General features: G+C 33.4%; 1 long non-coding RNA gene across 1 annotated transcript; it reads right to left on the reverse strand.

The window, feature by feature from the left end:
- Nucleotides 1-1,613: 1,613 nt before the first annotated feature.
- Nucleotides 1,614-21,821, reverse strand: LOC127161668 (uncharacterized). The gene is made up of 3 exons (XR_007827133.1): nucleotides 21,754-21,821; nucleotides 21,487-21,618; nucleotides 1,614-2,164 (listed from the first exon to the last, which is right to left on the reverse strand). It is a non-coding gene; the product is annotated as an uncharacterized LOC127161668 (long non-coding RNA).
- Between the last annotated feature and the right edge of the window lie 3,233 nt (nucleotides 21,822-25,054).

Raw genomic sequence — 25,054 nt, forward strand, 5'->3', positions numbered from 1 at the left:
CAGCAAATTTAAAAAAGCTGCAACTGTCAAAGCCGTTATTACATATTCATACTCGATACTTGTATGTAAAGATTTATCAGTCTCAAGCCTGTTTTGTCTTCCATGTGCTTGTTCTTGGTAAGTGGAAAAACAAAACAATAGTAATAATAATAATAATGTGACTAAAAGTGACTTCCACCCGAAGTTCCAACTTTTTATTAAAAGTTCCAACAAATTATTAATAGAATCAGGATTTCAAACGACATTATATTTAATAACATTGTGAAAGGATATAAGGTCACAAATAGCTTTCCTCTGGATGAACAACACACAATCATGTGTATGTGCAAGAGAACACGCATGGTTTCTTATTTCTTAGAACTGTCTAATGCCTCTTTAGCATTTTTAAGACATACACTTCCTTTTTAAGTTTTGTGTAAAAATTTTGGAGACTTTAAGTGCATATTATGGACACTGAACAACAGAGGAAATTTTCTTAGAATATGGAATCTAATTAATGTTTAACTCATTGTTTATTTATATCTAGACCGTTTCCCAGAAATCAGTATGATTCTTTGACTCTTCTGATCCTCCTTCATCTGTTATTGACTGTAGAAGAGAGTCTTCACATGGTTTATCAAGACCGAGATGCTTCAACAAAACAGCTTCAGCAAACTGAAATGGAAAGAAAATGATAAGAGACAGACTCTCTATAAATTACAATTGCTGTGTACTGTATGTTTTTGACATTTCAAAAAATGGAACAGACAGAAATAAATCCTCTGCTGTGTTCTGCAGGCATTTCATGATATATAGAATGGCACCACCTCTTTTACTGTATTTATTTATTTATTTATTTATTTATTCTAATTCATTTTCAAAATTTCAAAAAAAAGTTTGTATGTTTTGTGCTTGGAAGGGTATAGAGGAGGAAACCAGACTAGCCTATACATAAACCAAGGTAACTACACCAGGATCATACAGCTTCAGACCTAAGTTTATTACATGTCATCTAATATCATTTCATGTGTTTTTTACAACGCTACGAAAAATTGTCAAGAAAACTTGCTGTATGTTTAATTCGTTTTTACATAGTCTACACGTATAGTGTAACTGGTGTAGCTGTCCGATTAAGTGCTCACAATGTGATATAATACTACCAAAAAAATTATAATCCTAACCTTTACATCCATATCAAAGTCCCTGATGGCTAAATGATTCATCTTTTATAAATCGATAAATTATTTGTGCCTGGGATGCTTTGAGCACGGATACTATAGCCTACATCATAGGGTTTTTAAATGTTAAAACTTAATTACGTAATATGAATAAACAGTGCTTATAACCGGCTGTTGAGCTATTCTCAAGTGAAACGAGTAGAGGTTTGGACCTGGAAACAGCTTTCCTCCGTCACGACATAACAAACGGATAGCAGATGTTAACAGAGATAAACAACTAATAAAATGGAGGACGGGTTCATTTGTTTAGAGAAAATTACTATCCACACTTCCTTGTGTCAGTCAGTGTCACACCCTAAACCTACACCACACATTTATTCATACTGTCATACTGCATGTAAATATATAGTACAGTGCAAAAAAAAAAAAAAAAACTGTTTTAAAGGAAAAGCTGATCATTATTTGATTTAGTTAACAGAGATCAACTTACTAAAAAAAGTAACAGAGGTTAACTTACTAAAAAAAAATAATCTATTATGAATGGTATTATTCTTTAAATACATCCTCACTTTACAGCATTTTGTTTTTACAAGATGTTCTCCCCAGCCTTGGTTCCTGTTTGTCCATATTTGGTTCTGTTCCTGTTCTCTTTAGTTTGATTGTTAATTAGCCCTGCACCTGGTTCTGTTTCCGCGTTGACGTTATCAGTTCCCTCCTGCGTTCCTTTTGGGTGCTTTTATTAAACATTATTACTATGTTGATTCATTTCCTTCGCCGTGTGTTTCATCCATGTCTCAACGTGACACCAACTTTTCACTGCAAGTTCTTATAGAATTGTTGGAGTGTCTCACCCATAAATGAAAAGTTGTTTTGCACATATTTAAACAGTGTATTTTTCACACATTCCTGCTGTCACTGTGTCTTCAATGCACTGTCATGTTTTGACAGTTTATCATCACTGCTTGAACACAAGAATCCAGATCTTCCAGTGACGTCCTCAGATTGACCTGCAGAGAAACACAAGGGTCAAACATACAGCTTCCTCATAAATTTGCCATTAAAATTTCATTCATATTTCCACGTATCAGCATGTAGGTGTGGTTGTGTGTGTTTCGTTTGAATCATTCTGAACTCCTCGACACATTTTTTTGTATATCTATTCCTTTTCATTATCATTTCAATATCATTCTGTTTCATTCTGTTAATATTTGTCCTCAGTTTGATATTTGTGACCATGGACCACAAAACTAGTCATAAGTAGCACGGGTATATTTGTAGCAAAAACACAAAATTATAGGTTTTTCTTTTATGCCAAAAATCATTAGGATATTAGGTAAAGATCATGTTCCATGAAGATATTTTGTAATTCCCTACCGTAAATATATCAAAACTTAACTTTTGAGTAGTAATATGCATTGCTGAGAACTTCAATCAGAAAATACTGTCAACAGCCAGAGAGAAAAAAAAAAAAAAAAAGATGTTTTTAGGAATAAAATGTTGTAGAAAATCAGACAAATTATATATGAACAAACCTCTCTGTAAAAATCATATGAAAAAAGTTGTTTGCTTCCTGGTTTATCCATCTAAGATGACTTCCACATCTGAGAATTCCAGAAATGTGAAAATGGGTACATCTAAACCACAATATATTCGGTTGTATATAATATAAATTAATGACGTTGTGGCACAGTGATCATTGGGTATGTTTAAGTTTAATTACTTTTCACCTTAATTACTTTTTAGTTTCACATTACACACATTAAACAACTGCAGTGATCTGTGCAGTTTCAACGTGAAATTTGTAGGATATGTAGGTGTGTGTGTGTGTAAATACAATTTACACAATGGCCTGTTTTATTTTGGTTTTCACCTGCTTTATTTAAACTAACACAGTCTATACCCACTGCTAACTGTGTCATTAATGTTAATCAAAAAACAAAAGAAAAAGACAAACACTCACTGATCTTGCTGAATACCTTTTATAACTTTAATAAAGATTTATCTACAACACATTTATATATATATATATATATATATATATATTTACTTGTGTTGTATTTACTTGTGCTAATTTGCTAATTCAATTTTACTAATTGCTAATTTATTTATTTGTACTTATTTTAAGCTATTGGTGACTATTTACTTGTCTTTAACAATGCTGAAAATTTATGCCCTAGAACTTTTTTATTGACTTTTTTCTGTTGTGTTAAATCAGCTGAATCATTATTAATGAGGCATTTTATTTCCACTTTTCAAATATTTACTTTATTTTTATTGAAGATAAATGCCTTTCTGATCTGGTATGTGATGGGAAAAGGAGAAGTGCGAGTTTAACAAAAGGCTGGTCAGTAACGTCAAAAGCATGTGTCATGTATTTTACTCCGTGCAACTGATACTATAGAAAAACACGTGTCTTTTGCAGTGCTGTTTATCCACACACCAATCCCGTGCTTCTCCTTTTCCCATCACATAACATATTATAATAATCTGTTGTCTTTATCAGAATGTAATAATGTTGCTTTTTTATTGTATTTTATGTATTTGCTTATTTATCTATTTACAGAATCCACAGCAGAAAAGGGAATCAAATCCACTGAGCAAGAAAACCAAGGAGTGGGAAAGGGAACAGACAGTGTGGAGAAATAGTCACCTTTTTATTGGGTTTGCATTGTGATAGTTGTAATTATATTGCTTATATTAGCAGGTTTAATCATAAATTGCTGTGTGAAAATAATTCAAGCTGCCTTATTCTTTCCTGTCATGATTGAAGACACAGACAACAATGACATGAATGTCTAAAAGTTTCACTTTTTTAATTTTCAGACAATTGTTTTTTTCTTTGAATTGTTGTAGCCTTCACTGGTTCTTTCTGATGTAAAAGACTGCTATATTCTTTCTGTGTGCACTGGATTGTTCTTATTGTATATCTTGAAACACTAAAACAGGAACATTTTTAAAGAGGAGTCCTTTAACTAACAATGAAATTAATTGTTCTACCTATTAGATTGTGTTCTATTGTGGTCTACACCTACCCCAACCTGAAACTTAGCCCTTCCTTTAATACAAAAACAGTATTATTGTTGTACAGTGTGAAAAAAAGACTCTGCCAATGTGTAACTGTAACAGTTCTGTAGCACAATTAATCTTACTTTGTGTTGTGTTTGGTAGTATTAAATGTATTTTTATTTTTTTTTTTAATTAAAACTGCAAATGATTTACTAAATCTGATTCATACAGAAATAACAGTGTTTTATCAGTGTTCACAAGATAAAACAGTGTTCTCATAGTGATCAGTCCGATTCTCAAATAGACGCACACAATTTCATTTGCACTGACGTATCAGCTGATGGCATTGTTTGATGGTGTCACTCTGGTAACACTTGGCATCAGAATGTTGTGGTCATAAACAAAGGCCACATCCATTTCTCTAACAAATTCTGTTGCTGAGAAAGAGCTAGAGCCCCCAGGAGCCATCAAGGGCCTTACAAACAGCCGTTTCAACACATGAAACCCAGAGTCCCACCATGGGATGGGAGGAACTAAATGGCATTAGTTGGAACAAGAGCAATGACTGCTTCTTGAAAAGGTCTTAAAAATGGAGAACAATAAGGCATGAAACCATTTTCTGAGAAAACAGACAGCAATATTTCACCCAAGTATTTGATGGACATATACTATGTGTCATTCAGTATCATTATCTCATTTTTGACCGAGATAGCTTTTAGCTGGTTTTGCATCTGAACTCCTTATATACATATATATATATATATATATATATATTTATAATACATATACATATATATTTCCTCTTCTCTTCCAAATCTATGTTCACTCCACACTCCAGATCAGTAGGTGGAGGTAATGATGTACTTTTTACATTGGTTTGCCAAAAAACATCAAAAGAAGAAGTCCTTGAACTAACAATGAATTTAATTGTTCTACCTATTAGATTGTGTTTTATTAATGTCTACACCTACCCCAACCCTAAACTTAGCCCTTACTATAATATAAAAACAGTATTATTGTTGTACAGTGTGAAAAAAATAATGTTGGATTGATGTGCGCATGCCCAGTAGCCAGAGATGTATTCCATTTAGCCTTTAGCCATTTCACATGGCGAATCTGTTTGTGTTTTGCGCTACTCAGCCACCATATCATGGAAATGTAAAACGTCTGTCTCACTTTAGTTTCGATTGTCGGACAAAGTTTTTTAACCATGACCTTCAGGTATGTTTATGATTTTTTTTACTGAAGTTTTGTTTGCCCGAAACAAGTCGTACTTTCTACACATTTCACTTCGGCAGAGCTGCGATATGATGACGTAAAATCCTGAAACCGGATGTAGTTTGCGTGCTCGGGCCTGTTTTTTTTTTTATTTTGGTTTTGGCCCGTTTTATTCAAATTCACATGGACAAACTATTCCTTTGGACATCATTAATACATTTAACATGGATTTATTAATTGATGACTTACGCATGTATCTGGAGGGACACTGCTTAGCTTACAAAGATTAGCCTTTTGTTTACCATCTATTCTCGCATAATTTGCTCAGTATGATGATATTTCCCCTAGAAGCACATGGATGAAACACTAGAAGTTATGTTCTCTCTTTTTTTGTTATTTTTCATTTGATTTTAACTTCATTCATTTACATCATTTATATAAATGAAAAACCTATGTACTGTTATTTTACATTATACATTTGAACTTCTAATACTGTGGTACAGTATTATCCTATTTAAATCAATGTGATGAACTAGTTAGGTCAAAAGTAATCTAAAAGGAATCTAAAAGTAATCTGATTACCTAAAATGTGTAATGCAATGGATTATGTTACTAACTACAATTTAGTAACATATAGTAGTCATGTCATTTGAAATCAGTAACAGATTACAATTGGCAAGTAATCTACCCACCTACCGAGACGGATGGAACACCTGTTATGCCAAATTCTTACCCCCGCCAGATCACTACCCCGCTAGTATCGGTAGGTTTAGCGTTAGGTGTGGGGGAGGGGTTAGGATTAGGGGTGGGGTTAGGATTAGGCAAATCAGATAGCGGTTTCAACGAGAGGGGGTAATCATTTGGCAGGGGTCGAAAGTGGGCACAACACCTGGAGCGATCTGTGAACTGTGTTTCAGAGTAACGGTTTGTTGCGCTTAACTTCCATTGAAGGTGCGTTAAAACTAACATGTCGGTCATGCTAACATTCCGATTTTGAGCATTTTTTACTCTACCAATGTTTTTGGTGGAACATTTATATCGATTAATATTGTTGTGTCGAATCAGCCGATTCATTTCGTGAGGCCAATCTGTTTGTGAGTTTTTCGCTTCTCGGCCACCGTATCAAGGAAGTGCAAAAAAAGGTCTGCGTCACGATAGTTTTGGTTGTCGGAAAAAATTTACATTTTTTAACCATGATCATCAGGTATGTTTATGATTTTTAATGAAGTTCTGTTTGCATAAAACAAGTCGTTACATTACTTTCTACACATTTCACTTTGGAACAGCTGCGATATGTGAAAACCTAATGTAGTTTGCGTGCTTGGGCCTGGTTTGTTTTGGTTTTGGCACGTTAATTCAAATGTGCATGAACAAACCTATCCCTTCAGACATCATTAATACATTAAATGTAGATTTATTAATTGACGACTTGTGTATCTTGAGGGACATTGCTACTTAGCTTAAAAATAACAAAATAACTTATTATTTATAATTTGTCATTAGCATTAGCATTTTTTTTTTCACCTTTTTTTTCATAGTAATACAATAAAATAAATTAAAGCAATATTAAAGATTTGACCAGTAAGGTAAGAAGGCTGAAGATGACCCCTAAAAACATTTACTGCTTTTACTAATAAATCAGATTCAGAGATATGTTCAGCTTGTACATGATAATGATGCACCATTCAATTTATTATTAAGGGAACTTAATAAGTGGAAACATTCGCAAATTTGGTTGTCAACTGATGCAGTTTGGCAACTGAAAAACAGTTTTTAAAAAGTTGATAAGTAGATAGAATCTAAATAGAATAGCAAATACTGTTGTTGGAGGGTCATGTTTTATATTAATGAATAAAAGTAAGATAAGTAGTTTTTTTTTTTTTTAAATAATGTTTAAGTTAATACTTGTTCAAAACAAGCACTTAAGCAAAGTTTGCACTATTTTCTGCTTATTTTGATGAATAAAAGTTAATTTTTGTTAATAAAAATATATTCATTAAAGTATGTTAATATAAAATATATATTTTAATATACAGAAACAAAATCTTTTTAATAAATAACCCCCTTGTCATCCAAGATGTTCATGTCTTTCTTTCTTCAGTCAATAAGAAATTATGTTTCTTAAGGAAAAAAATCAGGAATGTTCCAAAATTCAGTTTAAATGCAGCTTCATGGCTCTAAAATGATCCCAGCCGAGGAAGAAGGGTCTTATCTAGTGAAACAAATTGAAAATTTATATACTTTTTAACCTCAAATGTTCGTCTTGTCTAAGTCTGCACGAACTTTCTTTCGGGTATGGGTACCTAACTGGTTTTCAATACAGTTAGGGTAGGTTGAGAAACTCTCATCTTGTTTTTTTTCCCAACTTCAAAATCGTCCTACATCGCTGCAGAAGTACCGACGTAGTGTTTACAAAGCGAACATGCAAATAAAATCAAATGCCTTTTACAAAAAAAAAAAAAGAAAAAAAAAGGTAAAACAGCGATTTAGAACGATTTTAACGTTGAAAAAGAAAACGAGATGGGAGTTTTTCGACATAACCAAACTGTATTGACCCTTATTATAACTTTAATAAAGATTCATCTACATCATTCATATAAAAAAAAATCTATTTTTATTGATTTTTACTGTTAAATCAGCCGCGAGGTGAATCTTTTTGTATTTCGCACTACTTGGCCACCATATCATGGAAATGTCAAAATGTCGTTGTCACAGTAGTTGCGTTTTTCGGGCAAAGTTTTAACCATGATCATCAGGTATGTTTATGATTTTTAATGAAGTTCTGTTTATACATAAGTCATACTTCCTACACATTTCACTTTGGAACAGCTGCGATATGTGAAAATCTGATGTAGTCTGTGTGCTCGGGCCTAGTTTGTTTTGGTTTTGGCCTTGGCCTGTTTTATTCAAATTTGCATGAACAAATTATTTTATTTTATCATTAATACATTTAACATGGATTTATTATTGACAGCTTACAAGTGTATCTGGAGGGACACTGCTTAGCCAAAAAAAAAAAACTTATTTTGAATTAGTCGTTAGCAATCAGCATTAGCATTCTGTTTACCACCCTTTTTTCTCAGTGTACATTATTTTCATAGTAATAATATAAAATAATATAAAAGCAATACTAAAGATTTTTCCAGAGTGTAAGATCAAAAAAAATGTTGATAAAAGGAAAGATAAAAAAAAAAAAACATTTAGAATAGAGGGAGCTATTGATTATGGATTGAATCACGTTTGAAACATTAGCAATGTGCTAAAAACGTTAGCAGTGTGTTAAGGGATATTGTGTTTTCTATTTCTGTAGTTCACATTTGTTCATCTGTGTGCTTGCAGCACTGATTAAAGGTGAGCATCTGAACAACACATTTGAAAGATTTTGCTAGACTGTAATTTTTATTTTTGTATTTAATTTATTTATTTATTTGTTGTTGTTGTTGTTGTTGTTGTTGATACCCTGTCATCTCAGTGTCTCTGCAGGTCACAATAGAGGCTGTTATTGGCAGTTCTGTTATTCTACCGTGTTCATCAACTCAACATGATTTTACACTTCAAGATATTAATGTTCACTGGAGACAAAATGGCAGCGTATATTTCTATGATATAGCTGAAGGTAAAGATGTAATGGCAGAACAGGACCCACGGTACGAGAACAGAGCTGAAACTTTCCCTGATGAATATCCGAACGGAAATTTCTCCATCAAACTCAACAATCTGACTCACACTGATGCAGGAAAATACAGCTGCTACATCACACCCTCAAATGAACTTAAGACTGTACAGCTGATCATCAACGGTGTGTAAAACTGGATGGTGAATCTATTAAGAATATAAGTAAAATAAATAAATAAATAAAGACTGCTCGTATATAACAGACAGATCTGCTGTCTTCATCAAAGTGTAGTAATGTAGCTTTATTTATTTTTTTATTTATTTATTTATTTATTTATTTTTTGCCTACTTCTTTACAGAATCCACAGCAGAAAAAGGAATCAAATCCATTGAACAAGAAAACCAAGAAGAAGGAAAAGGAACAAACAGTGTGGGGGATTCGTCACCTTTTCTTTGGGTTTGCATTGTGTGCATAGGTGTGCTAATTTTAGCTGGTTTAATCATAACTGTACATTACTGTATAAAAAGAAGCTGCCTTGTTTTTTCCTGTCATGACTGAAGACACAGTCAACAATGACATAAATGTCTAAAAGTTTCATTTTTCAATTTTAATTATTTTCTGTTTAGACTATGTTTCTTTAAATTGTTACAGTCTTCACTGGTTCTTTCTGATGTAAAAGACACTGCTACATTCCTTCTGTGTGCTCTGCATTGTTCTTACTGTATAGGATGTCTTGAAACACTGAAACAAGTGATCTTTCTTCCTGATGTGTTTGGTAATATTAACTTCTTCTTTTTTTAATCATTATTAAAACTGCACATGATTCAGATAGAGCCAACATAAAACCCATGGACAAAACCATGTTGGTCACATTTCTCAAGCCCAGGCTCACTGTGAAATGTTGGCTGGGAAGATGATGGGTATGACTAGAAATGAGGCCAAAGAGCTGAGGTTGTAGTTGCAATTGTGAGTTTTATAAAGAAAAAAAAAACCTGTATCAATCTGAGTATGTCATGACCATAGTTTACGATCATGTTTGGTAGCTCCGTTGATGACATCCCAAGTAAAACAGCTGCGTAACACAGCATGTGCAAAAGACCAAAACCGTGATGCAGAGGTGGACTTAGTGATTTTGCATCAACTACAGATGAACACATTTATTTTTATTTTAATTATCACTCAGTGGGTTACTTTAACCATGTATTTTTATATCTTTGGATGGCTTTTGTCTTTCAACATACTAAAATAGATTCACAAATTCACAAAATGTTTTTGTCATCTGATCCTCTTTCACCTAATATATTTAATTGAAGTACCCCTGAGATTTTAAAATAAATATTTTAATAATTAAGTACCACATCTGCATGTTCGTGGTTCACTGATGTTGGTTATGGTCACATGACATGCAGGTAAACACATAAAATATTAATTTTTTTAGTAAGTTGTTTTTTTTTTTTTTTTTTTTGGATTGATTTTTTATTCAACATTTTTTTTATGATTTGATTAATTATTAGCTTTTCATTTAACTCATAAACCCCTACAGTTCCCTCACAAACACCACAAACACTATAATATTGACGTAATAAGGTTGAATACACTTATGTAACATATTTTCTTACTCTTTGTCTTTTTATGTCAATATGGTACAGTATTATCCTAGTTAAATCAATGTGATAAATGAGTTAGGTCAAAAGTAATTAAAAGTAATCTAAAATTAATCTGATTACCTAAAATGTGTAATGTAATGGATTATGTTACTAACTACAATTTAGTAACATATAGTAGTCATGTCATTTGAAATCAGTAACGGATTACAATTGGCAAGTAATCTACCCACCTACCGAGACGGATGGAACACCTGTTATGCCAAATTCTTGCCCCCGCCAGATCACTACCCCGCTAGTATCGGTAGGTTTAGCGTTAGGTGTGGGGGAGGGGTTAGGATTAGGGGTGGGGTTAGGATTAGGCAAATCAGGTAGCGGTTTCAACGAGAGGGGGTAATCATTTGGCAGGGGTCGAAAGTGGGCACAACACCTGGAGCGATCTGTGAACTGTGTTTCAGAGTAACGGTTTGTTGCGCTTAACTTCCATTGAAGGTGCGTTAAAACTAACATGTCGATCATGCTAACATTCCGATTTCGAGCATTTTTTACTCTACCAATGTTTTTGGTGGAACATTTATATCGATTAATATTGTTGTGTCGAATCAGCCGATTCGTTTCGTGAGGCCAATCTGTTTGTGAGTTTTTCGCTTCTCGGCCACCGTATCAAGGAAGTGCAAAAAAAGGTCTGCGTCACGATAGTTTTGGTTGTCGGAAAGAATTGTCATTTTTTAACCATGATCATCAGGTATGTTTATGATTTTTAATGAAGTTCTGTTTGCATAAAACAAGTCGTTACGTTACTTTCTGCACATTTCACTTTGGAACATCTGCGATATGTGAAAACCTAATGTAGTTTGCATGCTTGGGCCTGGTTTGTTTTGGTTTTGGCACGTTAATTCAAATGTGCATGAACAAACCTATCCCTTCAGACATCATTAATACATTAAATGTAGATTTATTAATTGATTAATTGACGACTTGTTTATCTGGAGGGACATTGCTATCTTAAAAATAACTTATTATTTATAATTTGTCATTAGCATTAGTATTTATTTATTTTTTTTTTTTTTACCTTTTTTTTCATAGTAATACAATAAAATAAATTAAAGCAATATTAAACATTTACCAGTAAGGTAAGAAGGCTGAAGATGACCCCTAAGAACATTTACTGCTTTTACTAATAAATCAGATTCAGAGATATGTTCATCTTGTACATGATGATGATGCACCATTCAGTTTATTATTAAGGGAACTAAATAGAAATATTCGCAAATTTGGTTGTAAACTGATGCAGTCTGGCAACTGAAAAACAGTTTTTAAAAAGTTGATAAGTAGATAGAATCTAAATAGAATAGCAAATACTATTGTTGGAGGGTCATGTTTTATATTAATGAATAAAAGTAAGATAAGTAGTTTTTTTAAAAATAATGTTTAAGTTAATACTTGTTCAAAACAAGCACTTAAGCAAAGTTTACACTATTTTCTGCTTATTTTGATGAATAAAAGTTAATTTTTGTTAATAAATATACGGTCATTAAAGTATGTTAATATAAAATATATATTTTAATATACAGAAACAAAATCATTTTAATAAGTAAAGATTCTAAAGGTATTGACGGAGATAATTTAATGTAGATTTACAGTAGTAACAACAAATTATATTTTAGTACATGCTATGATTAATATCATGTTTTTAAATATGATGGTTTCATTCTAAACATGGTGATTATTTCTGAGATGGACACCCAACATAATATATGATATTTACCATCTGAATCTAACAATTTCATGTCAACAAATGGAAAAGTCTATTAATTATTATGTTAATTATTGTGCCTTTTGCCCCAACTGCAGGGGTGCTTTTTACCCAAAATACTCAACTTTTACATATTCTTTTGTTATTTAAAACCTGTTGCTTTAATTATCTTAAACAAAACTGAATGTCATTAAGATTAGTTCACTTCCAGAAGAAAAATGTACAGATAATTGGCTCACCCCCCTTGTTGTCCAAGATGTTCGTGTCTTTCTTTCTTCAGTCAATAAGAAATTATGTTTCTTAAGGAAAAATTTCAGGAATGTTCCAAAATGTAGTTTAAATGCAGCTTCATGGCTCTAAAATGATCCCAGCTGAAGAAGAAGGGTCTTATCTAGTGAAACAAATTGACAATTTATGTACTTTTTAACCTCAAACGTTCGTCTTGTCTAATTCTGCGTGAACTTTTTTTCCGGGTCAATACAGTTAGGGTAGGTTGAGAAACTCCCATCTCGTTTTCTTTCCCAACTTCAAAATCGTCCTACATCGCTGCAGAAGTACCGACCTAGTGTTAACAAAGCGAACATGCAAATAAAATCAAATGCCCTTTACAAAAAAAAAAAAAAAAAAAAGGTAAAACAGCAATTTAGAACCATTTTGACGTTGAAAAAGAAAACGAGATGGGAGTTTTTCGACCAAACTGTATTGACCCGGATTACACAGACTACACATGCACATCACAGAGACGAGACAAGACGGGCATTTGTGGTTAAAATGTGTATAAATTGTCAATTTGTTCCTAAAGTGACTGATCGTTTTTCTAGATAAGACCCTTGTTCCTTGGCTGGGATTGTTTAGAGCCATTTGAAACTGCATTTAAACTGCTTTTGGAAGTTCAGACTTGAAGCCCACTATATGGTGATAAATCCTGAAATGTTTTCCTCAAGAAACATAAATTCTTAAAGACTAAAGAAAGAAAGACATGAACGTCTTGGATGATAAGGGGTTGAGTAAATTATCTGTAATTTTTTTTTTATTCTGGAAATGAATTTCTCCTTTAAAAAAGATATCAAATATTAGATCAAATTAGAATCAAGTTTGCGATGCTGCCCACAATCGTGTCAAGGATCAGCTAAATTTGCAAGTGCATCTTGAAAAGCGAATGTTTTAGAAAGTGCTATGCCAAGTTTTTTGCCATCTAGTGGTTTAGAGGAAAATTATATCAAAGACACATTTTTCCCTGTGTGCCTTTAGCCCCATTGTACCCTAAGTGCTAGTGTTAGAGGGTCAGGTCTGTTTTTATAATAAGTATCCCAGAAATGTGAAAATGGATGCATCTAAATCACAGTATGTTTGGTTGTGTATATTATAAATGAATGACATTGTGGCACGATGATCATTGGGTATGTTTAAGTTTAATTACCTTTCACCTTAATTACTTTTTAGTTTCACATTACACACATTACACAACTGCAGTGATCTGTGCAGTTTCAATGTCAAATATGTAGGATATGTAGGTGTGTGTGTGTGTAAATGGCACACAATGGCCTGTTTTATTTGGGTTTTACCTGCTTAATTTAAACTAACACAGTCTATACCTGCTGCTAACTGTGTCATTAATGTTAATCAAACATAATATCAAAGGCGCCTTTTTTCCTCATGCGCCTTTAGCCCCATTGTACCCTAAGTGCTGGTGTTAGAGGGTCAGGTGTAGATGGAATAAATGTATAATAAATGTATGTTCTTATAATAAATAAGAACATAGAATAAATAGAATTAGAATAGAGATTGCTGGTGTTAGAAGGTCAGGTGTAGATGGAATAAATTTTCTTGAAGATGGCTAAAGACTTGGCTGCTCAGATTGCTTTGGACAGGCAAAGGGAACAGTCAGTTAAAGTGAGTTTTGTGCCTCTTTGGGGTCTAAAGTACTGTGTTTAGGTAGCAGAGCCAGTGGTTGTTTTGTAGGCAAACATCAGTGTGTTGAATTTTATGCAAGCAGCTATTGGCAGGCAGTGCAAAGTGTGTGTGTGTGTGTGTGTACACTGCCATTCAAAAGTTTGGGATTTTTAAAGAAGTTTCTTATGCTCATCAAAGCTGTGTTTATTTGATCAAAAATACAGGAAAAAAAAGAAAATTGTGTAATCTTATTACAATGTAAAATAATGTTTTTCTATTTAATATATATTCAAATCTAATTTATTCCTGATCAAACCTGAATTTTCAGCATCTGCTTAATATTTTTTTGGAACCTGTGATACTGTTGTTTCAGGATTCTTTGATATGTGTATGTATATATATATATATATATATATATATATATATATATAGATAGATAGATAGATAGATAGATAGATAGAGATAGATATATATACACACACACACCACCTTCCACTAAAAAGTAATGTTTAATACACATTCTGGACACAGTCCAGTGAGATTTCAGTGTGGGTAGTGCTCCCTGACTCAAGGTCACAGATAACGAAACTGAGCTATTGACATCATGTAGTATAGCTTGTTGCTTATCATGCTTGGAGGCAGTTAGGACAAAAACTCTAATTAGCATGGAAGACATTCCTTCTTTCACTTTTACTTAAGACTTTTTCTAAAACGAAGTTTTAATTTTTACCATATCGATATAGTCATTTAAACTGAAATTATTTATGATGATGTGCTCTCTCAAATTTAGGACATATTAGTGTTAGAAAGGTATTTAAGAAGCCTTAATTTAGGTAAGCTTTGATTTAACTTCCTGCATAAACCTGCAGAAAAAACCTATAGTCTAATTGCAGGTGGGGAGGTCATCTTACCATATGTGTGTTATGTGACGATAAACATGTTTGACAGGACCAAACCTTACGATTGTGACCGAATCTGTTGCCATTGTTGTGCTGTAGTGGTTGAGCAAAAGAAAGTTAAAGTTTGTTTTTTGTTTTGTTTTGTTTTGTTTTGTTTTGTTTTGTTTTGTTTTTCTGTTTCTACAGTTTACAGTGCTTCATCTGTGTGTTTGCAGTGCTGATTAAAGGTAAGCATCTGAGCAGCACCTTTAAAAGAGAAATTGTGGATGGACTTGGACTTTGTTTGAAAGTTTCTGTTATTTCAGTGTCTCACCAGGTCACCGGTTTTCATGGTGGTTCTGTTCTTCTGCCGTGTTCATCAACTGAACAACTTAAACTTCAAGATATTACTGTGTTTTGGAGACACAATGACAGCATCATTGTGTTTGATATAATCAATGGTATTGGTTCAGCAGCGGAACAGTACAAGAACAGAGTCGAACCTTTTCAGACGGAGTATGTGAGAGGAAACTACTCTATCAAACTCAACAAACTTCAACGGTCTGATGCAGGGAGTTCAGCTGCCTTATCGCACACTCAGATGAACCTCAGATTGTACAGCTGATCATAGGTGTTTAAACTGGCTTATTAATATGTGATGTTTTTAATTAATATAGATTATAGATTATTTGTTTTGCTTTACCACAGTGAGCCGATGTTTTCTTTGAAACTTTTTTTTTGTTGTTGTTGCAGAATCAACTTATGAAGGACACCAAGATGAATATACAGGATTCTCAGCTTTGGTCTGGTTTGGGATTATAACAGCTGTTATAGGGCTTATAGCCATTTCCTTCATAATATACAAAAGAATAAAACCTCAAACTTTCTCATTCTTGTCTGTTACGACTGGAGAATAGTGACACAAATGAAATGTCAGATGTAAAGTTACATTCACACTGTCAGTTTAAATCCAATTATTTGTGTATCTGATTGGAATCTGATCTAAAGTGACTTATATGGCAATGCAATGACATTGCATTGATATGCCTATGCCAAAAAATAATACATCAACAGCAACAAGGTTTGCAATACAGGTGTTGTTTTGCAATATGTTGCCATTGCACTGGATTATTTTTGCATCTCAAGAGGCAGCAGCTGTTGTTTCTGCCAGTCTTGACATTCAAAGAGATGTATAGACCAGCTTGAGTATTAGTATATTGTAATTTTCCACTCAACTTGACCCTGTTTCTGCAAAGACTTTCAGCATTTCAGCATGTTTTCTACAAAAACGCCTGACGTTTTTACATTATACGTGGTGTGTGAAATGAGAACAGTCAGGCTGAAACAATGTAATGTGAACTGAAACTTAAAGTTTTTTGTTGTTTTTTTGCCATTCACACTTAATGTGTGCTCCAGTTGTATATTCACAAAAATTTGATTTGGTCTAAATAAGGCTTAACGGGACAGTTCACCCAAAATAGAAAATTACACCATGATTTACCCTCAGGCCCTCCTGGGTGTATATGACTTTCAGACAAATACAATCTGAGTTAAATTATTATATAATCCAATAGAAACTGCATCCATCCATCATAAAAAAAGGTGCTACACACAGCTCCGGGGGTTTAATAAAGGCCTCCTGAAGCAAATCATGTTTGGGTAAGAAAAATATTCAAATATTTAAAACTTTATAAACTGTACACACGTTCACGAGAGAGTGGCATATCAACGGATAACGTAGGATGTAAATCAGGGGTGCCCAACTCTGTTCCTGGAGATTGACCTTCCTGCAGAGTTTAGCTCCAACCCTGATCAAACACACCTGTCTGTAATTATCAAGTGCTCCTTCAGATCCTAATTATTAGTTTCAGGTGTGTTTGATCAGGGTTGGAGCTGAACTCTGTACATCTCCAGGAACAGGGTTGAGCACCGCTGATGTAAACGTAGTGGTATGGAGCCCCCAAAGGGACATGGTGGTGGGAGGAAAAAATTTATTTATTTATTTATTTATTTTTGCGTTTTCTTGCAAATCTTTTGCATTCCCACAAAAGGGACAAATGTCTACAGTGGTGGAGGTTCACAAAAAAGTTTTTATTTATTTATTTATTTTATTATTATGAAAAAGCCCAAATGTTTTTTTTGTTTAAAAATTTCTTGCAAATCTTTTGTACTACATTCTTTTCCAGAAAATTTGCTTCCATTTCTCTTTCATTTTCAAAAGTTCGGACAAATGTTTCCTGTTTACAGCTTGCAGTGGTTTATACAGCTCTGTACGTTCACAATGTAGTGTTTCATAGAGTTTTAATTTGAACTTGGACTCAAGTATAAAAAATGCAGCCAGTGCTTAGTTCAAGGCACAGTATAATTAATATAAGAAGACAATACAATTTAACTACTTTTTAATCTTAAATGCTCGTCTTGTCTCACTCTCCCTGAACTGTGTATTCTAGTTCAAGACAGTTAGGGTGTGTCGAAAAACTCCAATCGTTTTTTCTCCCTCAAATTCAAAAATCATTTCAAAATCATCCTACATCACTGCAGAAGTACCGACCCAGTCTTTGCAAAGTGAACATGTGATATAGGACGATTTTAAAGTTGAGGGAGAACATGAGATGGGAGTTTTTCAACATACACTAACTGTCATGAACCATTAAAAAAATAGTCCATTAAAAAGTATATAAATTGTATTTTTTTTAATGAAAATAATCGATTGTTACGCTAGATAAAACTCTTCTTCCTCGGCTGGGATCGTTTACAACCGCATTTGTGATCGTTTGAAGCCGCATTTAAACTGTATTTTGGAAGTTCAAACTCTAGGCACCATACACGTCCATTATATGGAGAAAAATGCTGAAATGTTTTCCTCAAAAAACATAATTTGTTCACAACTAAAGAAAGAAAGGCATGGACATTTTGGATGACAATTGGGTGAGTACATTATATGTGAATCTTTGTTTTGGAATTGGACTTCTCCTTTAACATGCATTAGCGTGTTAAGTTCATGGCTATATGCTTTATTAATAAAATGTTATTAATGAGGTTATTACTTTTAAAATTGTTATTAATATTAACAGTATTTATTAATACTGAATTGGGTCTCCAATGTCACTATTTTAGTACATTAAGCCACATTAAGAGTAATTTAGAATGTCCCAAAACCGAACAATAAGCATTGACTATATTTCTTTATACTTGAGTCCAAGTTCAAAATAAAACTCCTATGAACTGCTCCACTGTGAATGTACAGAGCTGTATGAACCACTAATGTACAGTAAACAGGAAGTGGTTGTCCGAACTCAACTGGTTTTGCAAGAGAATGCATATATCTTGGCGAGAAAATGCAAAGGTTTTGAGATGGAATGCAAATATCTTTGCAAGAAAATGCACAAGTTTGCAAAGAAACAAATATCTTTGTGAAAGAACACAAAAGTTTTGTGAAGAAACACAAATACCTTTACGAGAGAATGCAAATATCTTTGCAAAAGAACACAAAAGTTTTGCGAAGAACAAACATCTTTGTGAAAAAACAAAAGTTTTGCAAAGAAACACAAATATCTTTGTTAAAGAACACAAAAGTTTTGTGAAGAAACACAAATACCTTTATGTGAGAATGCAAAAATCTTTGCGAAAAAAATGCTAAAGTTTTGCAAAGAAACACAAATGTCTTTGTGAGAGAATGCAAATATCTTTGCAAAAGCAAAACAAAGAAATGCAAAGTTTTGCGAAAAAAATGCTAAAAATGCAAATATCTTTGTGAGAGAAAAAATCTTTGCAAAAAAATAAAAGTTTTGCGTGAGAATACAAATACCTTTGTGTGGGAATGCAAATATCTTTGCGAATAAATGCAAATATCTTTGTGAAAAAATGCAAACGTTTTGTAAGGAAACAAATATCTTTTCAAGGGAACACAAATATCATTGCAAGGGAACAAATATTTTTGTGAGGGAATGCAAAAGTTTTGCGGGAACACAACAGGTTTTGTGAAGAAACACAAATATCTTTCCGAAACAAGAACACACAAGTTTTGTGAAGGAACTTTGCAAGAGAATGCAAACGTTTTGCGAAGGAACGCAAATATCTTTGAGAGAACGCAAAAAAGCTGTTTTTCTAACACAAACACATTGATTCACTTTTTAAATAGATTGATGCAATTTATAGCAGGGGGGCAGTCATGGCCTAATGGTTAGAGAGTTTCGGGCTTTCCTGTAAACAAAACCCGTTCTCGCAAAGGTCACTGGTTTGATTCATCCACTGGAAAACCACCAGCAGGAATTGAAGGTGGTGTTTGTGAATAAACAGCGCTACACAAACACTTTCCACCTTCAATGGACCATGACTGTAGTGCCCTTGATCAAGGCACCGAACCCCCAATTGCTCCCCGGGCACTGGAGCAATGGCTGCCCACTGCTGTGCGTGTGTGTGTGTGTGTGTTTACTTCTCACTGCAGAGGACCAATTTCCACTATGGCTCACCATAGTTGACAATATGTTGTCACTTTCTCTTTTACTTTTATTGTACTTCAAAATCTTAACAGCCATTCACTGCCATCATAAAGCTTGGAAGAGCCAGGACATTTTTAATGTAATGTGTCCCACTGTATTCATCAAAAAGTAGAAAGTCATATACACCTAGGATGGCTTGAAGGTGAATAAATCATAAGGACATTTTCATTTTTGGGTAACCTATCCCTTTAAAATTTTCACTCTAGCTGTGTTCACACTCATATTTATTTCTGTGTCATGTCTGTTGTTGGAGCAGCTGAGAATGGGTCTGCTGTTATTATACAGAACGAGAATGTATAGACTGCATGTTTCAAAAAAAAGTGCTTTACACAACTTTATCAGGGATAAATATTTCAGAATGACCTGTGGTGTTACATTTCATGTTCTCTTGATATGGGTGTGTACAGTGGTCATTTACATTTAAAGGGTTGTAAATGTAGTTCATGCAAATTTTTGCACACCATTGTCAACTAGCCACGTAAAACATAACTTCCCAACAACATAATTGTGGCCAGTGAAATGCCAAGCGGCTTGTAGCGTTAGAAAACCACTAGCCACGGTGAGCAAAACAGTTAATGTCAAGCCCTGCCTGTGAGTTGTGTTTTAGCTGTGCTTCTTGTCCGGTGTGCAAGATTGTCAATGCTAGGTCATCTTTAAGCATGACTGTTTCAAAAGCAAAACTGCACTGTGAACTAATATAAATTTTTAATGTATAATCAATATCAAATATTTATATTCCTATTTAAATTGTATAGTAGATTTTCATGGTTCAGTTCTGTTTGTTGGTTTTTGTTTCAGGGACCAGTGTTACTGTCTCTATGTTACTGCCTTAATAAATCTATACCACAGGTGGTCTTTATTGCAATGTTAAATATATTTTGCATTCTTTACTACTTTGTGTATTTTTATTTAAATAAATTACTGAATATGATTGATTAATTCCTGGTCATGTTTTTTTTTAATTCATCAGTCAATTTTTTTGTGTGTTCATATTATTGTAAGGATTACATATTTGATCTTGATACATGTGAAGCCCCCCTCCACTGACAACTTAATCAGGTTACTTTTTTCAAGTAACTAGTAAAGTAATGCATTACTTTTTAATTTAAAGTAAAATATCTAAGTTACTTTTCAAGTAACACCAGTTATTATGTTTTCCCATTTACTGACTGACAGATCTCCTGTCCCCGTGTTGAGAGAAATCAGGAGTAAATGCAGACACATCATGTGCACTTTGAAAACATGATAGTTCTAGGCTAAATGTGAACATGCATATACTCATCTCACAAAACAGATTCAGGATTTCTCAAAAAAAGCAGTGAAATGCAAACTCAGAATGTGACTCAAACCTGCAGTAATTAAATATGTTATTAATTGAATTTACATTTCCTTCAGGCTGAGGCTTATTTATTTCACTTTTGGTGTGAAAGGGCTTTTATATATGCCAAAAAATATATATTTTTATATTAAAAAACATATAAGCAAGCCCAGCTCAGATATATAAAGTAACGCAAATGTAAAGTTATGCATTACTTTCCATAAAAAAAGTAACTAAGTAATGCAATTAGTTAATTTTGGGGGAGTAACTCAATATTGTAATGTGTTACTTTTAAAAGAAACTTTCCCCAACACTGATGTCAGGCAATGAAATCATTCCAGGGAAGAATAAAGTCACTTGTCTGGATATTGTAATTTCCAGTAGATAAAAATGTTTGTCCTATTTTGGAAAAACTAAATGTCAGGTTTTATAGAAACTTTGCTGTTGTAGACTTTGAAATACAGTTGGATGTGCCTTATTTTGTTTTTGGCTATAGGTGAAATGAACAGTGATACAGGTAAATAACAAGTAAACTTACTTGCGTATGAGAGGGATGTCTCCTTCTGTAAACTCCTCTGGGAAAGCATTTTGTTAATCCTTAACCCTAAAATTATCATCTTTTTTTAAGATTACTTCTTGTTTGAGAGCCAATTTTATCCTCCCTACTGACCTGCAGGAAAAATGGAACAGAGGAACAGGGACGTACAGTCCATTAATTTGCCTTTCAAATTCTGTTTTTTAACAGCAGATACAGCTGACAGAGAAAAAAACATTAGTTGTCAGTAGTCAACTATTTTTAAGTTACCTGTATTGTGATTTTTGTTGTCATATCTGGACTTAGTCTCTTGTTTTGATCCTTAATAACCGTTCAAGTCCTGTACGGAAGGAGAAATGGTCCCTGACAATGTAGTGGGAGGAGAGTTTAACTTGTAAAGTTGATTAAAACCGTATAAGCAGGTACAGATTCTTGTCATCTCTTGACTTCAACGTGTTACCATGAAAGCATAACAAGAACGTCAAGCTACCAGTTAATCATGATCTTCAAATAACCTGACAGTGCAAATCTGTTTGGTTATTTTGTTTTTCTTACTTACAATACATGAAATTTAAATACAATCAACTTGTTAAGTCGCTCCACAGCGCCACCCAGTGCATTTAGATATAACTGGATTCCGTGTATTTACGGCCAGCAAAGCAACACGCAGTAAAATTCGAATAGTGTTTTTAGTTATTGAATAATAATAATATTCAAACCAGTGACTTACTTGCTACCCGCTCAGGCATTGTGCCAGTCTTAATCCCAAATGAAATGTTAATGTTTGAAGGCTGATACTAAATTTAGCAGAGACAGGTCTTTCTACACTCTCAAATGAAATATATTTGTATATATTTGAATATTTTGGATTAAACTTAGAATTTGTTGTGGTTTATACAATATTTTAATACAAAATAAATTAAAAAAAAAAAAAAAAACACTTTCAATATTTATGTTTAAAAAAAATACGTGCAATACATATGTGTTACACAATATAAAATGGTGTTAATGAAAGACCTCATTATAACAATTCAGATGCCACACATGACCCAGCTTTGTCCAGCAGTGGCAGCCTGAGTCACCATCAGGCCAAGATCAGACCTTTTAGCTTTTTTCTTTCTTTCTTTCTTTTTTTTTAACAGTTGTCTTGTACTGGTTTAACAACTAAAAATGATTGAAAAACATGCTTAGCTTGATTAATAACGGAGGCGTTGGGCATTAGGTTTTGAAGAAAAGTGTGTACAATGTGGTCAGAGCAAACTTGACTTCCTCTGATGTGCGAGAATTTTTTTCTCTCTTTGCTTCAGAGCTGCAGCAGACTTCATTGTCAGTGTTGTGTGGAGGGACGACATAAGCTTTCATTATATTGTTTATTGTATTATTCACGACAACAACATGAAGATCCTTCAGCTTCAGCACTGTGAGTGTATAATATTTTATGTGTATATTTACATATAATGTAGTGACAAAATTGTTTTATTTTACAGGTTTATAATGTTTTATAGTCTTATAGTTTTTTTTGTTGTTGTTGTTGTTTGTTTGTTTGTTTGTTTTTAATAGATGTATTAATCTGTTGTCAAACTGCAGTGGTAGATCTACTAACTGATCTGGGATCAAATGTGACCATAAACTGTGGTCTTGATGAAAATGAGGTTCATTGGATTTTACTGAAAACAGCAGATCCTCCAACAGTGATACTGCGATCACTGTCAACCACAACATCACCTTTTTACCCAAATAAAACTTTCAGAAATAAATATTCAGTGCAGTTTAAACATCGTCTGGTTATAAATAATGTGACTGCTGATGAATTAGGAGTTTATTACTGTATGAACACACGCACACCTCTAAAACTCAGCAACAGCACCAGAATATACTTCAATGGTGAGTTTATTTACTCATTTATAAACAGTGTTTATTTAATTTTCGTTATTTGTTGTTCTTTATTTCATCTTTTTTACTCATAGTCATCATAGTTATCCCTCTTACTGATTGTTTCTGAAATGATTAGGCCTGTGTTGTAGATAGTAGCCTTCAGTCTTTGTGCGAAAGTAACATACTGTGAACACTTTCATTACAGAACCTGTTCAATTAACTGAGTGTCACAATCATACAGTGGTGGAGTTTACTGATCACAATCAAACATAATGGCAGATTATTATCATCATATCTGCTCTGATGAATGGACTTCTGATCATTGTTGTGATCTGTAAGTTATTATTCTTATTCTAAAAATTATCAAGTTAAATATGAATTAGTGTAAAAACACCAATATAATGCTATTCTTAGTTTTTATTTGACTGGGTTTTTTTTAATACTGTATATATTTTTACCATTTAAGAAACAATAATATACCGTTAGTAAAGACTGAATCTGGATTCTCTGTTTCATTCTTAGGTTTTGCTGCTGGAAAAACAGAATGTTTGAAGAAACACATTCATGATACTGACCTGCAGACAAAAGTTATATATCAACCGTAAGAACCAAACCAATTGTAAAGTTGTGTGTGTGTGTGTGTGTATATATATATATATATATATATATATATATATATATAGTTCAGATGACAAAAGCCTCTAAATCCATCTGATGTATTTCTTTAAAATGAGCATCTCTTTCTGGCTACTTTGTATAGGTTTCTATGTAAGTACCGGTACTTCTGATTGGGCTGAGGCTGGAATTTAGCGAGTCTGAAGTAAAAGTATTTGATGGATGTAAAATATGTGTCAGGAGCATTCACTCAGTATCATTATCTCATTTTTGAACAAGATGGCTTTTAGCTGATTTTGCATCTGAGCTCTTCATATATATATATATATATATATATATATATATGTTAGCCTCATATTAAGCCTCAGTTAATCTTGACATGTTGATGTGTATTTCTTCATTTGTTTCAGTCTGTTACATTTAACATAGGTTGCATCCTTGTATCTTACGGTCAGTAATAGAGTTTAAGACCTCTGAATGAACCCTGATGCTGCTGTTACATTTCTTATATTTTATATAATATATCATTATATAATATATAATTTTATATTTGTTATATAGTTTTTGTATTCAGCATCTACACATCTACACAGTGTAACTAACCACAGTGTGGTTAAACTCAACTGAAGCTCCAACCAAACCCAAAAATATGTGCCATTGGTCACTTGGCCAATGACAAACAGGTTCTGTCACCTTTGTCTAGACTGGAGGTTTAACCATAAACCGAGTGCAGTGTTTTTCCAGTACCTTTATGCATGTATGTATCTCAGTTCTCAGTTTTCTTAAACTCAAATAGAAACAGCAGTATAGCAGTTTGTCTGTTTTGTCTACTGTATCTACACATCTAGTGTCAAAGTGCTTGACAAGTATTTTTAAATGCATGTAAAGCGCCTTCACACAAACTTAAGTTTGTATTATTTTGAATGTTCAACAGCAAATAAACTGCAAATATTTACACCTGATCTTTGTATGTAAAGGTTTATCAGTCCGTCTTTACTGTTCCTGAGTGGAGAAAAAATAGCGACACCACGTTGCTCACACCGGAAGTTCCGGTTTATTTAAAAACAATTTATTCATGGAC

This window comes from Labeo rohita, unplaced genomic scaffold (assembly GCF_022985175.1).
Source record: "Labeo rohita strain BAU-BD-2019 unplaced genomic scaffold, IGBB_LRoh.1.0 scaffold_71, whole genome shotgun sequence".
NCBI lineage: Eukaryota > Metazoa > Chordata > Actinopteri > Cypriniformes > Cyprinidae > Labeo > Labeo rohita.